Raw genomic sequence first — 17,675 nt, forward strand, 5'->3', positions numbered from 1 at the left:
AAACTTACAACATTGAACACAACACAATTTACCAATATTGAAATCATTTATTACAATCTTTTGAGTTTCACATAAACTCGTAATGTACAGTTCGGAACCTACATATGTTCAAATTTGAATATAACGAGAATCACTATATTTTTACTGATATTTCAAACTTTTATGTAGAAAAGTGCGATCTTTATTAGCATTGAACTAATTATTTTGAATTTCAAGAAATATTAGAATACGAACGAAACTGAACTAATTCATTTACTACTAACATTTCCAAATTGCCATTTCCAAATGTTTACCCTCATTAAAATCATCAAACAAATGTTTAGTTTATTTACCGTTAGGTTAACATAACTTAGAATTGTCTTCAGCGAAAATGTTATTCATATATTTATTTAATCACGACTCTTCATCTATTCTGCTACCACATTAATAAATAAATATGTTTGCAATCAAGCAACAATATAACATATTTGGAAGTATTTAACCCAAGTATCACTTTCTGAAATTAAAAAATTCAAAACTTTGCAAAATATACACGGAGAAAAGAATAACAATATGCCTGCCATTTTAACCTTAACCATGCTAGAGTAAAATATTTATCGTTTACCATTTATGTTTACAAAAATTGAAAGTTTAAGGTCAAAGCATTACCTACTACAACAATGATATGCGCAATGACATGCGCAGAGGATTAAATAGCATAGAGTGGGAGGAGCTTTGTCTGCATCGTCAGTTGTAGGATGCGCAATGTCATGCGCAGAAGGATGAACAGAATTGAATGTAGTTTTCTTGTCTGCGTCAGGTAGATGTTCAAAACATGCACTGTAGTGACTTAAGAACGAAAAAGTGTTGACATTTGTGGCAGAGTGGTTAGGACAGCGTGTTACGACACCAAGAGTCCCTTCGTCAATTTTATTACATCATCGCTAATCCTCATGGTGGCGAACAGCCAAAAGTGGCATAAAAGCGACGAACGAAAAGTATAAGTGAAGTAGGGTGTAACTTAAGATAATTGTCTCGCATGAAATCTTCCTATGAGATATGATAAACCATATTTCAAGAATAACTAAGCTCTAGTAAGTCCTGTTCCCATCTTTCTTATTGATTGGCTGAACGAACCAAGTGGTTATAGTCTGGTCGAAATAGAAACTCACATTTGCGTGTTCCACTGTGCCTTTTGTGGAACATCGTAGCGAGCTTAATCCCTATGCATTTACAGCAAGGACACTCGTAGATTACACGGTGTGTTGTTCTTAGGGGTAATATCAGCTGCTTCTTGTATTTACACTGCAGAATTACGCTTTTGTCGCGGCCTCTCGAACGGTCATTTATCGTTGGAGACGCCACGTGCCTCCAAGTGACCGCTTTGGGGGCTCTTAGCGTCAGTTCTCGCATCCCACGATGCTGAGTTACTGAAGCATATCTCGTAATTACCAAGTCGCTGGTCTTCCCGTGTCAATGCGGTTTGCGGGGCTGGAGGTCGCTCGCCGCAACAGCCGGCCCTGGAAGTTCCAGGACGCTGGATATAACCTGACCGCAGCCGCTGGAGAAAGTAGGGCTCGTCCGTGTGTCCAGTGGAAGCCCTTTGTTGGTCTGTTGTTGTGTCTGGTCGAGTATGATTAGAAGAGAAGCAAAGTAGTTGTCAGACGCACCTTCTCCAAAATGACACTAATGGATTCTCTATCAAGGATAATTAGATGGACAGACCATGTGGCACGAATGGGAGAGGAAAGAAGAGTTTGCAGGATTATTGTAGATAGATTAAAGTGCGCATCAAATCTCCTGCATATGGCAATAGCCAATAGCAGCGCACTGCAGCGGTGCCATGTCAAAATCTCACACGGAAAAGAGACAGCGTGGTTGAGCGAAGCGCCTTGTCACGGAACTAGACAACGCCGCACGTCTGTGATTCGCTGGCGCTGTTCAACCGTTGAAGGCCATATGCAGGAGATTTGACACGCACTCTAGTTGATTTGCTTTGTTTTACCTCGCTTTTTGTGCCACTTGCTTACTAATTTGCGAAGATGGGGATGAGTGATGATATGATGGAATTGGTGAGTGGACACTCGCAAACGTCCATGCCCAGGCCGGGATTCAAACCTTGGACCATGGGCATCGTAGCGCGAACCACTCCGCCACGGGGGCCGCAGCAGGATTCGTGTTGGTAAATCTGATGGTAAGAGACCTGCAGGTAGGTCAAGACGAAGATGGAAGGATTTACGTTGAGGTGGACCTAAAGGATAGGGACAGGTGGAAGGATTGTGTTGCTGCAGCCATAAACCTTCGGGTTTAACAAGGCTAGAGAGTTAGTTAGTTAAGATTCTCTGAATGATGTAGACGCTGGAAATTGTCCACCCTTCTAAAACGTTCTTAAAACACAATTTCTTTCAAGCAAAACATTCTTATAAAGAAAATTACGATTTAGTAGCTACGTGGCGCTACAGCTAGAATAGCTACGAATGAGCAGTGCAACCTGGTCATAAAAAAGACTATTGCATCGACTTTTTGAACTAGATTGATAAACGAATGTTTCGTAATCTCATATTTATTAGGAGGAAGTTTGAAATACTGTCGTCGGACATTGTGTTCAGCGGGAGTGTTGTCCACAAAACGAGACTTGCGTCTGCCTCGTCTCGTTTTGTGTCTCGTCTCGAAAATATTCGCTTGTCCCGTCTCATGACTGGTCTCGAAAACGAGAAGAGGCGGAAATGACTCGTCTCGTGAGCATCACTGAGGTAGATAGTAGCATACATGCAGAAGAATGTGTCAGTTGTCACAAAGATTGCATGATGCATTTCTATGCATTACAATACCTTAAGTTCGAGATAGTAGAAATGTGGCAAATTACTAGATCTGGCAGTAGGAATAGACTCCTGAATATTTTATCCATCTCTACCTGTCTCTGTAAACAAAACAAAAAAATATTTTTATTTTTTTATTTTTGAGGATGTGATGCATCTGATACGCACGTTCGTGTTTTTTAAACTGCGCGACGACAATGGCGTGTAGGGTAAAGCAAGGTGACACCTTGCTTATTAAATGATTCTCACCAAAGATGTCTGAAGTCTCCTCGCCGTCGTTATGGCGTCAGCAGCCACCTCGCCGGACGTGTGATGCAAAGGCTGTTCCTCTCACTCACAAGTGCCTCGGAGAACTCTCAGAGCTATTACAGGCAAGATGGAGTATCGATTACGTTCTGATATTTCCGTCTAGGCGATGGATCGACGGTGTATCTACCGAACGGCATCACGTCAGTGCCAGAATGAAGTCTAGGCTGTTGAGGAAGAAGCAGTTAAGTCAAAATATGTATTTTTACAGCCTGTTTATAGTTTTGTTGGTCACTTGCAGCAATGGCTAGACTCTCCAATATGTCAGGTTTGGAACGTCATTTTAAGTATTGGGCATATTCTTGTTGAATGTACCGAATATGATTTATTCAGACAGACTTTTAATTGTCATAACTATTTGTCATGCCTGTTGGTAGATGGCGACAGTGTTTTAACAAATATTTTTAGTCTCTTGCGAAGAGCCGGAATCTTCTATTGCCTATGAGAGAGCTTTATAAACTTGCACTTTAATTTTTGCCAAATTTGCCCCTGTTTTGTTTTAAATTGTTAAGATAGAATTTTAGATAATGGGATATTTTCTCATGAAGGCGTACAATGTAGTACGCAATATGGCCTAAAATGCCGACGCACCCAAAAATTGTAACTTTCTCTCTTTCTTTGTTTCTACTTCTCTTCTACCCTCTCTCTACCGATTTCCTTGTATTTTTTTCCTTCTCTACTGCTTCCTTTCTCTATTTTCTTCTTTTACTCTCTCTCTCTCTCTCTTCATAACTATTTTTTCCTTCTCTACTGCTTCCTCTCTCTATTTCCTTATTTCTCTCTCTCTCTCTCAGTTACAGTTTCAATCGTTCTTTCTTCCAATCATTCTGTTTCTTTTTTATTTTTACTCTTTCTCTCTCTGTTTATGTTTATCCTTATTTCTAATTGTTTCTACTTTCTTTTGTTCTCTTTCATTATCTCTTTCTCTCCTTCCTTATCCCATTATATCTGTTTTTGTATATAAGTACTGAAAACTTCTTAAAATTCATCACGTAACCATTTTGTTGGCAGTTTTATACCAATATCCATGTTCACCGCTTTCTTTCCTCAAATATGGTTTGTGACTGGCGCAAATATCCAATTACTGCTTGATTGATCGATTTATTTCAAATTTTTGAGTGCTTAGGGCGCGAATGGGCATTTTTCACCCTTCAAAGTTCACGGGGGAAATTGCCGTAATCTAAAACCCTTACCATAAATTCCAAAAATTATAAAAAGAGATGTAAAGAGCCTCTTGAAAAATGTTAAAAATTCAAATTTTAAATGGCATAGTCTAATTCTATCAACAACCAATCAACTAAATCTATTCTTCTATCAATGAAGAATTCACTTTTATCTCTCTTCAAACATTTACTTCCCAGGAAGGACATCCTACGTGAGTCCGAAAATGGGTTACAAAAAAGGAAGTAACATATTCCGGTCACATCTTTCGCAAAGTTCCACAGAACGACCCATGCAAATAGAATTTAATGGGACTGTAAACCATAAGTTAAGGCTTTCCGATCACTTATTGGCTGTATTTCATCCCTTACGAGCGGCACTAAGTTGCTGGCGTCACGGAGTGCTTTCAGTCACGTATGAAATCTTTGTTATTAGGTCTCTATATCATTGGAAACCATCGAACTTGTGATATTCTGTACGATCTATGATCTTTAATCTTAAGTTAGCAGTGCTTTAAAAGATTTATTGCCATCGTTTCGTTTCGTTGTCTTTATGGGATAATCAATATCTCTGGTGGACAACCATCTATGGTTATTTCAAATTACTACAGAATTATTTTTTCTAGATCCCTGGACTACAAGGATCATGATAATTCAGAGAGTTGTTATGAAAATATGAAACTCAGCGGCAAGAGTTGAAAGTTTGAATGTAAAAACTTTTTTATGAGGAAAGTTGTGTGAAAAAACGGGAAAAATGTTTCCTTGTTGCTTAATAATCGGGTGACCTACTTTTCTGAATCTGATTCCCAGGTTTGTAGAGGTAAAATGCATAATCTCTGTATAAGAAACATTTTGTTGATTATAAAATTACTACCACGCCAGTCGTTGGTTATTTTCGCCCTTCAGAACATTTTTTTTAAGGAAATGAAATGTTGGACTGGAGTATAACAATGCTACTGGACACTCAAAAAGGTTACAAAAGGAATTTTTAGAATTATTCGTTAAGCAAGTTCACACGATAGAGGGATAGAGGGAGAGAATGAGATTTGAAGAAAAGATATACATAAGGCTAAGAAGAAGGAAACAAAGAGGCATAATGGAGATTAGAGCAAAGAAAGATAAGCAGAAAGAGAAACAACAGATTGAGTAGGGAAGAGATTCATCGAAAGAAAAAGGGAGAGAGAAAGAAAAAACACATAAAAGAGAGTATTAAAGACGAATGTTACAAAATTAAACAGGAAGACAGATAAAACAAGAAATAGAGAAAGGAAGAGAGTGGAACAGGCGAACAAAGAGAAAGAGAGTGGAGAGAGAGATAAAGATGAGATGGAGAAGAGATTAATGTACCAAAAAAAATGTGTGAGAGAGAGACAGACAGATAGAGAGATCTAAGTAGATGAGAAATATAGAGATAAGGGAAAAGGGGAAGAAATAAAACGTAAAGACACATACACACACACAGGAGAGAGAGAGAGACAGACAGACAGACAGAAAATGAGATAAAAGAGAGGTAGAATCAAAAGTTATTTTACCAAATTTTCCACGCAAAATTTTCCAGCCGGTGGGTCCTCTAACTGCCAGTATCCGAGTTTGATCCCCGACTCTTTGCGACCTCAAGAATTATTACCGCTACATCTTCACATAAAGTGGCTCTGGGGTTCACCCAGCCCTTATCGTTGGTTACCTTCGGGGGACCCTGTTGGGTTGAAGGCGACGGTATCGTGGTGTTGATCATATGGCTACCACCCAAGTCAAGTAGCGAGAAGAAGCCTCGGGGGGGGGGGGGGGGGCTGAAGCCCACTACCCGAAATCCTACAAATATCTAATTTAAATAGTGTATTGTGCGAATTAGTTTTACTTCATTTCCAGGAATAAACATCTTTATAATATGTTGTAATATACGGATAAGTTATATTTAAGGCTTCTCGCGTCAAGTTTTTTCGCCTTTAGATGGCGGCTGCTGATGGGTGATGGGCCTCCCCCTGAGCTACGGGCATGAGCATAAATTTATTTATTTATTTTCTTTTATTTGGGATTACCAATGATAACACCATTAAACCTTGTTTCCATGATAACCAAAAAACTCAATATGCTGACAAAGACAGAATTTATTTCATTTTTAAAACATAAACCAAACGTTAGGTTTCATCCTTCTAGCAAGGTCTTCTTCAGACTCTGTACCAAATACAAATGAAATAAGGTACAAAACAGGAATATATATAAATCACTCCCCTCCAGACACAAGATTATTAGAAGCTTTTATATCTGGAAACATTCCCTTCCAGGTGATCCAGCATTTGGTCATCTCCTGTGAACTGTAGTTTTACCTGACAGGTGATTTAGACAAATATTTCTTTTCATCTGGAACGTGGTTAGACTCCTTATATCACGCTCTTTTTCCTTATCCTTTCCACTTCATTCTTCCAGGGGAAGAAGACATAATGAACTGGAATGGGGGAATGAATATAAACAAATAATGGAAGAAGGTGTTAGAAGGAGTGAAAAGGACAAGACCGAAGGAGGAAGAGAAATGAAGAATGAAAGGATAAGGGAAAAAAAGCGTGAGATAAGGAGTCCAACCATATTGAGTTTTTTTTGGGATCACCTTTTTTTGCAGTTTTTCTATCTATGTACTGTACACAAACTTACATATTTATTTTATCTTTGTATAAATCATTATTACTAAAATACTAAAAAAACACTTTGATAGAAATTACTCTTACTAAACTGTTATGTCAAATTTCCTAAAAAATTATAACATATATCCAACTGTAAGCTTAGGTTCACATATCAAAGATTCCAAACACTGTCGAAGAGGAATTGCAGATCTTATAAGTGATTTGTAGAATGTCTCTCTTTCTTGTATGTATCTATTATAATTAAATATAATATGATGTATATGTTGCTTATTACCACATATACAGTTTGGGTTTGTACAATCCGGATCTTTTTGAAATGACTTTTAGTAGTTGTATGTCCTGACCTAATACGATTTAGCAATACAACCACATTTCTTGTACCTTTAACTTTTGTAAACCAGGACCTGATTCCATACAAATTAACTATCCTCTTATAAAAACGGGCCGCATTTTGAAATTCACTTTTGCACCATTTCTTCCAGTTTTCCTGAAATGTTGTATTCACCCTTGGGAAAAGGTCTGTGTGCCATGTTTTCACCCCCAGGACAGGTTGAATTTTCTTAGCTTGTTTTGCAAATAAACAAAAATAAATAAAAATTGTTGCAGTATACTAGGTTAAATTTTCAGAATAGTCAACTTCATTGCAGGTGGCTGTGGGTCGAGGAGAAGTGATAAACTAAATGACATTTTCTAATAATCTAAAAATGTATTTTGCAAATTAGTATTTGAATGTATTTTCACAACTAGAATAACGCGCCAGCTGCTACGAAACGCTGATTATACCGAAAGAAGCCTAAAAGTGATTGGAATCGATAACTGGCAACGCCATGTTGTTGCAGTTGGCGCCAACACCCAATAGTGAGTTTTGCGAGGATGGATATTTGCGATTCATTTGTGTCCCCCTTTATTTTTTAAAGGCAGGCCGACGAGAGCGAAACATCAGCATTGTCAGAGGCATATTGTTGCTCCAAAGCTTTTGTTTACGCTTTTCATGCAAATCTATTTTCAGTTCGGATATGCTTTATGACGTCATCATTTCGCGTTTCAATCCTTTGTGTTCGCTTGTCAGTGTTTCAATTTCTGATTCACCGTGAGGGAATCTGACGTCTAAAAATTGTGAGTTTCTATAACGCCACCTGAAATGTCTAGCATTACCAAAGAGGTGCATGGTCTACTATGAATTCTGAACACTTGACAGCTTGTAAATTTCCTTTTGTTGAAATTGTGAATTGTTAAATTACGATTTAATAAAAGGTCACGAATGGAAGAATGTTTAGTCAATCTTCTTAACCTGCTAGAAATAGAAACATGTTTATATTAGTGTTGTTAACATATTTTATGGAAACGTATTAAGTATAATAAAATAAATATATATTTAGTTAAATTGTATACTCTTTACTTTATTGCAATTGATGTACTATTCTCAGTATTGTGTAAAGGATAATCGGTTAACAACACTAATATAAACATGCTTCTGGTCACAAAATCTATCTTTTTACCTCTATGTGTGATATTGAAAGTATTTTCAATATGAAATCATGCCAACTTAAGTAGTGGTATGGTTTAAATTTTATACTATACAGTATAACATTTAAATCAGACCACAACTTAATGTGGCATGATTTCACATTGACAATACTTTCAATATCACACATAGAGATAAAAGGATAGTTTCTTTATTTACCTAAATACATTGAGTAATATTGAAATAGTTTCTCATTTAACATATTACGATCATAATTTTGTACCAACTTACTGACTAGAGACGAGAGACGTTGACTAGAACTTGTAGCGATACAAGCTTTGTTTCTCACATACTATTTTTTTAACTTTCTGCTATGTAACATAAAATTGCTACGTTATCATTTCAATTAATTAAAGCTTTTTCTATAAAACTCAAACATATTTATATTGATTGTTCTTATATGTTCTTTAAATTTTAAAGTGTTGCACAGGTTGTCATAATGATAAAAAATGGAACATTTGAAAACAGTTTTGACACTTTTTACTGTGTGGGAATATCGCTTTGTTGAGAGTGGGGACAAAACTAGCAAGAATATTGTATAGATGGACGAATAAGTTTGTAAAAAGATAATTTTGCCAGCAATTGTATAAAGCGGTAAGAATAATTGCATATTGCTGCTTCAATATTAATTGTTTCTCAACAAAAATTAATTAAAACACGACAGTTATTGTAAAATAACACTATATAAACGCTATGCACTATAAACATAACGTTTCCACCCTCTAACACGATTTCATTAATTCTGGTTTTATAGTTAATATATAATTTTGGACTGCAATTTCAAGATAATAGGTCTCTTAAACCAAGAAATAGTAATTTAACAACTACTTCCGATGAAGAAATTAGTTTACTCCAAAAACAATTCTACCTTGCTCAGCATTTTGAGTGCTTTGTTATACATGGAAGTAAGGTTTAATAGTGTTACGACTGTTATATTACACCGAGGCTAACAGGAACTGGATTATATTTTGGACATGGCTCTTGCCACTTAAAATGGAAAGCAGATGACTGTATTACTGTTATTATTGCTGTGAAAACTGGAGGTGCGAAAGAGGTGCTTACTTAAGACACAAGGGGTGCGCAAACACCTCCGAGTGCCATCTATATGATGATGGCGCACTATTGTTAAATGGTACACAGCAACTTGACAGAAAAAAGTGTACATTCATGTTCAGCCAATTGAAGTTTAGAATCAACTTAACTAAAAACTGGATAGATACATAAAGAGTAACACTGTAAGGGGGATACTGTTATTTTATTTACTTTCATGTTGTAAATCTTTGCGATACCAAATATGTTCGCGGAAAAAGTTGACTCTACTATTACTTATGCCATTTAATAATGATATTTACATAAGGCAATGCGAATTTTCTTATCAATTCTGGGCAGAATTGTGACAGGATGCAACATGTTGAAATATATGTTTTAATTGTTCTTATTGATAGTACATTACTAACTCTCGGATATTCCTAAACCAGATGGTTTATTGTCGCAGGAACATACTTTTCTACCTGTCTAAATCTCAGGCAAGATGTATGCAATTTTGACCATCCGCCTCCATCCAGTGGTGGCGATTAGGAGGGACGGGGGGGCAGTTGCCCCCCACTTTTCGCCACTTTTACCCCCGCACTCTGCTACACCTTATCTACAAAGGGAAATATACTGTCTTTGCCCCCCGTTTTGGCCCCTTGGTCCCTGGTTTTGGAACCCAATCGCCACCACTGGGTCCATCTTATTATTGACATCCCATCTTGGTCTTGGATTTCTTACCATCAGGTTGGCCAAGCAGGATCATGTATTCTTCTCTATCTTAGTGTACGTCCTTAAATTAAGTGTTCTTCATTAAATTATTCTTATAATAGGGATGCATATTGGTTGATTTGGTGTTTTAAGTCCACTTTATTTAAGACTAAGCGGGACTGGACCTACAGTTTAAAGTGGGATACGAACCATTATGTGCCCCCAAGGGGTATCGAACCCGGGATAACTTGATTACAGGGATGAATGTATATTATGTAATTCAGTATTACTTATATGCGGCACATATATGAAACAATCTTTGCAAATTGTGAAAGATGGAACTCGGTTGAATCTAAAAATGAAGTTGAATATAGATACAATAACTGTAGGAAGAGACGGTTAAGGGTGTATGAGTAGAATAATATATGGGAAATAAGAATAACTTAGTATTCATAGCCAGACGAGAGTAAAAGGTTGGAAAAATTATGATGGATTGAAGAGGAATTTTAAATAGGTTGTGGGGAGAATTTTTAGATGACAAAATCTAGATTAGACACTTCTGTCCGAATGCTCGCGGTTTTAGAAACAAGTTCCTCATTCTGGGATGGTTATTCTAGGCACGGACTTACGTTTTTCTTCATATACATACATTTCCCGCATAAAGCGGCCCTGGTGCTCACCCAGCCTCAATCGAGGGGATTCTGGGGCAACCCTCGGGCTAAAGGCGGCCGGAGTGTAGTGCTGATCACATCACCTCCAAAAATGTCTTTAACGCTTTCAGTATGACCGGTAAATAGCCTATTAGTATATCAGTAGATATTCTTGAAAAAAAAATATTGGTAGATTACAATGTATTGTTCTCATCTTGAACAGCAGGGAGTGCCTGAGATATATATATAGGGTGTCCCAATAAAAGCGACGGATTTAATATGCTTAAGGAAATAGTGTATATTAGTGTATATTTACAAAATGGCAAATATTTTTACATCATTACAAGGGGCAAATATTCCGATTTAAGATTGAAAGGTGACATCTGGCTTATATCGGCCGGCTATATCGAGAGCGCAGTGTTTTGATGTCTCCTGTAGAACCTATTTCCTCAGACTTCTTGATCAACTTGCGAACTGTACTATCTTTAGGTTCAAGTATTGCACGAAGCTTCCTAACAGTCTCTGCATAACCCTCGGATTTTTGCAATGACTTTTCACTATCAAAACTTATTGTACCTTTGTGTAACGCTTCATGTCAACTAAGCTGCAAAAATCACTGATAAAGGAACTTGTAAGAACAGTGTTACCAACCCAACCACAAGACATGTTGCCTAAATTAAACTTGACATTCTTAAATCGGAACATTTACCCGTAGTAATGATGCAAAAATATTTGTCTTTCTTTTTTAAATAAGTTTCCTATTAAGCATATTAATTCCGTCGCTCTTGCTTGGACACACTTTGGTGAGTTCCCTAATTCTGTGAAATGTATGCTGGGTCGAACGGTGAACGCTATCTGATTCAGATTATAGAGATAGGTTCCGATCTACTGTTCCCCCTACAATCTCCCTTATCAACCCTTCGGTAGGGCGTGGAAGGAAACGAGATTTTTTGATACTGGCCAACTCACCTCTTGGTCAGAACCCCGCCGCAGTTTTCAGGTTGTTGTTGGCCATTACCAGAACATCCCTCCTTTCCATCCACGCCTTGTCGAGGGGTTGATAAGGGAGATTATAATGGTAACAGTAGAACGGAACCTATCTCTATCATCTGTATCAGATAGCGTTCACCCTTCGACCCAGCATAGATTTCACAGCATCAGTGAACGCATCAAGTTAGAGACGCTCTTCTCAATGTAATTTTGTACATGATCGTACAGATTACATAAATTTTAAACCCTTCCTGGGCCCAATCCCAGAAAAATGCAAATCTTTCAGTGTATGACTGAGATGCCGGCTTGTGGTAGTTTTGTACACGGCCCACCCAAATGATGAAATACTACAAAGTACAATTCAAAAGTTTGCGTGAAACCCAATTATTCTCTTCTGCAGACTAACGAATGCACGTATCAGTTCACGACGCTCTTGACCAATCGCTTGACGAAATATTGAGCTACATCCATTCAAAACCCCATCCCCACCCCACCTATAACCCGTTCAAGGTTACCCGCAACCTTCCCCCCACCCCCATGCTTAACTGTTTTTGAAACTCCCAGGCGAACACAGAAAAATCAGTTCACCAAACACTCCCAGATCAAAAAGCAGAACCAACATGTCCGTTAACATGCCCGCCAACCTATATTCCCCAATATTTTCTGGATAAAATTCTCTCACAAGTAGAGGATTCCTTTTCCAAATTTGATAGCGTAGCAAGCGCCCTTAACTGGGCAAGTGACCAGAGTAAAGAAATGCTCCTCCTTTCCTGTCGGATGTCGCACTAATGAAAAAGAGACCCACGTTTGCAACCACGACGGTCAATATACACGTTATACCCCTAAGGTATTGTGTGGGTCATGCCGTATATATCACACTTGCTGTTCGCATAACGTCTTAATAAGTATTGTGTTTCTTCACACATGAAATTTTTCAGCGTAGGAAAAAAATTTTTCCTTCGAAAAATTCGCCGAAAGGGATTCGGTGAAACGGGAATTCTCCTTTGGCCGAAAACTTTATTTAGGTGGGAAACCTGATACATTGCGACTCTGGGTCATTCGGGGAAACGGGAAGACACGGAGCAAAGTAACCTCTCTTAGCACTCTTTGTGACCATGAAGGAAATTTGTTTCACAAACACAGCGAGCAATTTGTAAGCACCTCAGGTATTAAAAAATAATTCACAGCATTTATAATAAAGTGAATTTGAGGAACTCACTCCTCAAAATATTCATTTTACTTTAAGCTATTTTTCCAAATGAAAATTTACTCTGAGCTCCAATCATTCCATGCGGTATACTGTTATAGTCAGTAATATTTTCTTTACATTCGCATTATTATTAATATATTTAATATTTCCTTTGCAGATTGGTGTACAAAAGTCCATTATCTACAGTGCATTGTAAAATAAAACACAAGGTAAGTGATTCTTGTGATAACAAGTATTTACGTACTTTTAAGTATCTGAATTAAAATTAGCTAAATTAAACAATAACTAATAATTTTTACAATGTTTAGGTAGATAAAAGTTCGCTCCCTCTATTTATCCCGTAGGATATTACACGATGAATATTGTTATCCCAGTAATTTTTCAAACTTTTACAGTTATTATTTCTAGCACACTACCACAACTAAGATGCTATGCACTATTTTATGAAATGATCCGAATATCACCAACTAATGATCTTTACTTTATGCACGAAAAATGTATTATTCTACTTATGTCATCTATCACAATAATTACGCTTTACCGGAAATGACTTCGATTGAAGTGGCCTAAGCCAAATGATTCAGGAATAAAAGCAGAAGGGTTTACTATCGCCATTTGACCTTACATTGCATTGTAAGATCTCGATTTTCCTTTTCCAACTATAATTAATAGTTTATAATTGTTTTTAAATGGTTGTATATTTTTGTACATGCTTAATACCATCTGTGTAACTTTAGTGCCAGTGCTTCTCAAATTATCCTAGTTTCCTTTAATTTTCCACTCCTGCCATCTTTCCTTTATTTGACTTACCATTTGATTATTTTGAAACAATCGCAGAAAACACAAAAATATTGATTGTGAGATTATATTCGTATAAATTACAATGTTTAATAAACTGAAACCGTATCTAAAAGGTTCTGTACAAATACTCGACAGATTAATATAGGTAAGGACGTTGCAAATGGACACCCTAAGGATATATTGCAAAATAACTATCAAACTGTTTATTGAAAAATTACAAATATGGTCTATACAGAAAGTGTGAACATTGAGTTAACAAATAGTACAATGTAAAATTCATCAAAATAATGAACGTTGGCGTCCAAATTGTTAAATGAATCAGTGTGTGTAGCAGTGTCCGTTTGCCCCACCATTGCGGGGCAAACGGACATGTGAGAGGGGCAAATGGACACTAGCTCATTTATGAACTGTCATCCTTCTCACAAGACAAAGTATTGGTCATTTCATTTCGCAACGCACTTTATGTGGAATCAGACAGAACACACTAAGCACTGCACCCAGTGTTGGCCGTACACACCGTTGCATACACGGCACACATCTTTTGCTGCGCGTTTAACATGTTTTGCCTTTCTTGTGTGTTTGATTTGCTGCAGTCAGTTTTTTCTCTTTGAGGCGAGCGATGAAAGAAGGATCCGTTAATAAGTGCGATTCCCCCGTTTTTCGTTTCCTGTTCGAGGTCCCAGAAGTTGATGGCAAGGGGTTGAGTTCTTGAAAACTTCCTTGGGATGAGGCATCATCGTCTGTGGCTAAAGGTTCTGGTGATCTCTGATCTTGACCATTCACTTCATGGACAGTTCCAGGAATAAATGCGTGCTCAGGCAGGCGTTGTGGATTAAATGGATGTATCCCACACGCATGAAACCCATTTACTGCATTCCACTGTGGCCGCACGATTCCAAGCCTCTGCAAAAATGCCACCAAAGGCCACTTTATTGATACCTTTCCCCGGATTTCTTCGCACGTAAACTCTACACCCGTAGTTCTAAAATGTTTTAAGTGGCCCAAAGAACGAAACGTCGAGCGGCTGAAGTTTGTGTGTGCTGTGTGGAGGTAAACACAGAAGGTACACGTTATTAGCTACTGCCTTCTCCAGAGTTGGTGGATCTGAACAATGCGATCCGTGTCCATGAAGAATGAGCACTACAGGGCCAGGGGGTTTGACACTAATGTAATGGTCCATAAAATGAGCAAACTCTTCCCATTGCATGTAGCCACTATCCGAAAGAATTATTTTCGTCCCGGAAGACATGCCAATTTCGAAGTTCTCATTATATCTTTGACCCTTCTTGATAACAAAAGGAGGCACATACTGGCCAGTTGCAGATACACATGCCATAACACTTACTGTTTCTCCCTTTTTCACAATTCGTTTGGCTCACGACTTCTCTTTTGCCCCGCATTGATATGACTCGTTTTGGTTTGTAGATCAGTTGCAAGCTTGTCTCGTCACAGTTGTATATGTTGGCAGGTTCGTCTAGCAACTTTGATAAACTATTGTAAAATATGTTAACATTTACCTTAGATAGTAATTTAGCTCGAGCATATGTCAGAGCCTCTGCAACACGCAAGCTGAGTTCCTTGTGACGAGCTAAAAATCCTTGTATCCAGTCCTTCCCTGCCATTTGTAGATCATTAAAGAAATGTGGCAGAGCATTCGTAAATGCATACCGACATACCAAACTGCGGAGTTCCTTATAGGTCAAACCATATCCAATAGAATCAAGTTTCAGAAGGTGCTCCACCAGTTATACCTCCGCTGCATCTGATTTTGCGCGTAGTCCCACTTGTGAACAATTCCGGATTGATCATGCCTTCTAGAAATTATGATTCCACAACAACAATTTTCAAACCAAACTGACTAGCGATGAGTGGCATGCACCAAGTGACACCCGCGAAGCGACAGGCGACACTACCATTGCCGCATCTACAAATCTTGTGCCCCCGAAAAATATTACCAAAGCCTCCCTCTACCTACCTGCCTACCTTTACACACACACAAACACGCATATATATATAATTCTTGGTGCTCGAGGAAGCGTGTTCAGATTAGGCGTGGTGAGTGAGTGACGATGTGTCTTCCGTTTACAATCCTTATCTCCAGTCACATCAATAAATTAAATGTGGAGAGAGTATCGTTCGGTGTAATGTATTGTTTCCCTTATCCAAGTACAGTCTCTACTCTCCCAGAGGATTCGGTTTTAGTAGAGCTATGGGATGTGACGATCCAGCATCGTCTTGTCCTATAGCGTGCTGTTCCCTCGGGGAGAGCTGCGACTATATGATGGAGGCGCCGGGTAATTGTGAACTGTGCAATTCAATTGTGACGCAGGGTGGCTACTCAACGGGAATTCCTTGAATCCCGGGAATTATTCGTGAATTCTGCTTGAAGTTTTCTCCGTAGACGTGAAAATTTACAACTTTAATTAACACAAAAAATTCGTATATTTACAAATGCCCCGAGGCAAGTTTTTCACAATTTAACTTTCATTTTTACCGAGAAAAGAAAGAGGAGGTGCCTGGAAAATTAAAGATAATTCTCTCAGTTCGTTTACTTTACTACTGACCTTTCAGAACAATCTATTTGAAAGGGAGAAGATTATTGGAAGATAATACACCGTGTTCATAAATATACTGTCATACTTTAAAGTAATATTACGTCGCTTTGGATAATCGTATTTAAATGAAATTGGTGACATTTGAAAGAAAAACTAAAATAGTTTTGTGCATTTCAACAATGGACACCAATATCAGCAATGGACAACAATGAACAAGATCAAACATAGAAACTGAAATAAATTCACTCCTGACAACAATGGATGATGCGGGTTCATTGTTGGATATTTAGCAGGCAGGCAGGTTACATGTGAATGTTTCCCTTTAAAATTGTGTTGTTATTACAGAAGATTTAAGAACGTAGTTGGTGTGTTTTAGAATATCATTGCACGCAGAGTTTGATGAAGGTTCAGCGTGCTTATAGGCGAAGGTTTCAAAATCAGGCTCCTTCACACACATCAATTTTGAAGTGGTACCGGGATTTTGTGGATCGTGGCTGCTTATGTCATCAAAGGAAAGGCCATTCAGGGAGACCATCTGTCAATGCGGGAATTGTGGAACAAGTGCGGGAGGCATTTGTTCGTAGTTCTAAGAAGTCTGTAGGTAGAGGTAGTCAGCAGTTGAACATTCCTAAATCCACCGTATCTAAGATCCTGCGTACGCGACTGAAGTTTCACAACTACAAACTGAAATTAGTGCACATGTTGAAACCTGATGACCCTGTAAAACGGTTAGATTTCTCTGAACATTTTATGTTACTAATGGAGGATAATGTAAATCTGTCAGGAAAATAATTTTCAGTGATGAGACAACATTCCACGTTGGTGGAAAAGTGAACAGACATAATGTAAGGATTTGGGGGAGTGAGAATCCACATGCAATTTTGGAAGTTGAAAGAGACTCCCCTAAAGTGAATGTCTTTTGTGCCGTATCGAAACGTTAAGTCTATGGCCCATGTTTCTTTCGAGAGGCCACTGCGAAAGGTCCAGCTTATCTTGACATGTTCACTGAATGGTTATTTCCACAATTGGAAGAAAATGAAGGCAATGAATTTATTTTTCAACAAGAGGAGCACCTCCTCACTGACATTTACATGTTCGAAAACATCTGATTGAGCGGCTTCCAGGAAGATGGATTGGACGTGCCGGAAATGATGATAATGTCTTCTACAATTGGTCGCCGAGGTCACCTGACTCGAAGGTCTGTGAATTTTCTTATGGGGTTACATAAAATATGTACCCCCATTGCCTCAAAACCTGCAAGAACTGCAAATTCGCATCACTTCTGCAATCCAGTCCATCCC

This window comes from Lepisma saccharinum, chromosome 26 (genome assembly GCF_977018435.1).
Source record: "Lepisma saccharinum chromosome 26, izLepSacc3.1, whole genome shotgun sequence".
In the NCBI taxonomy this organism is placed as follows: Eukaryota; Metazoa; Arthropoda; class Insecta; order Zygentoma; family Lepismatidae; genus Lepisma; species Lepisma saccharinum.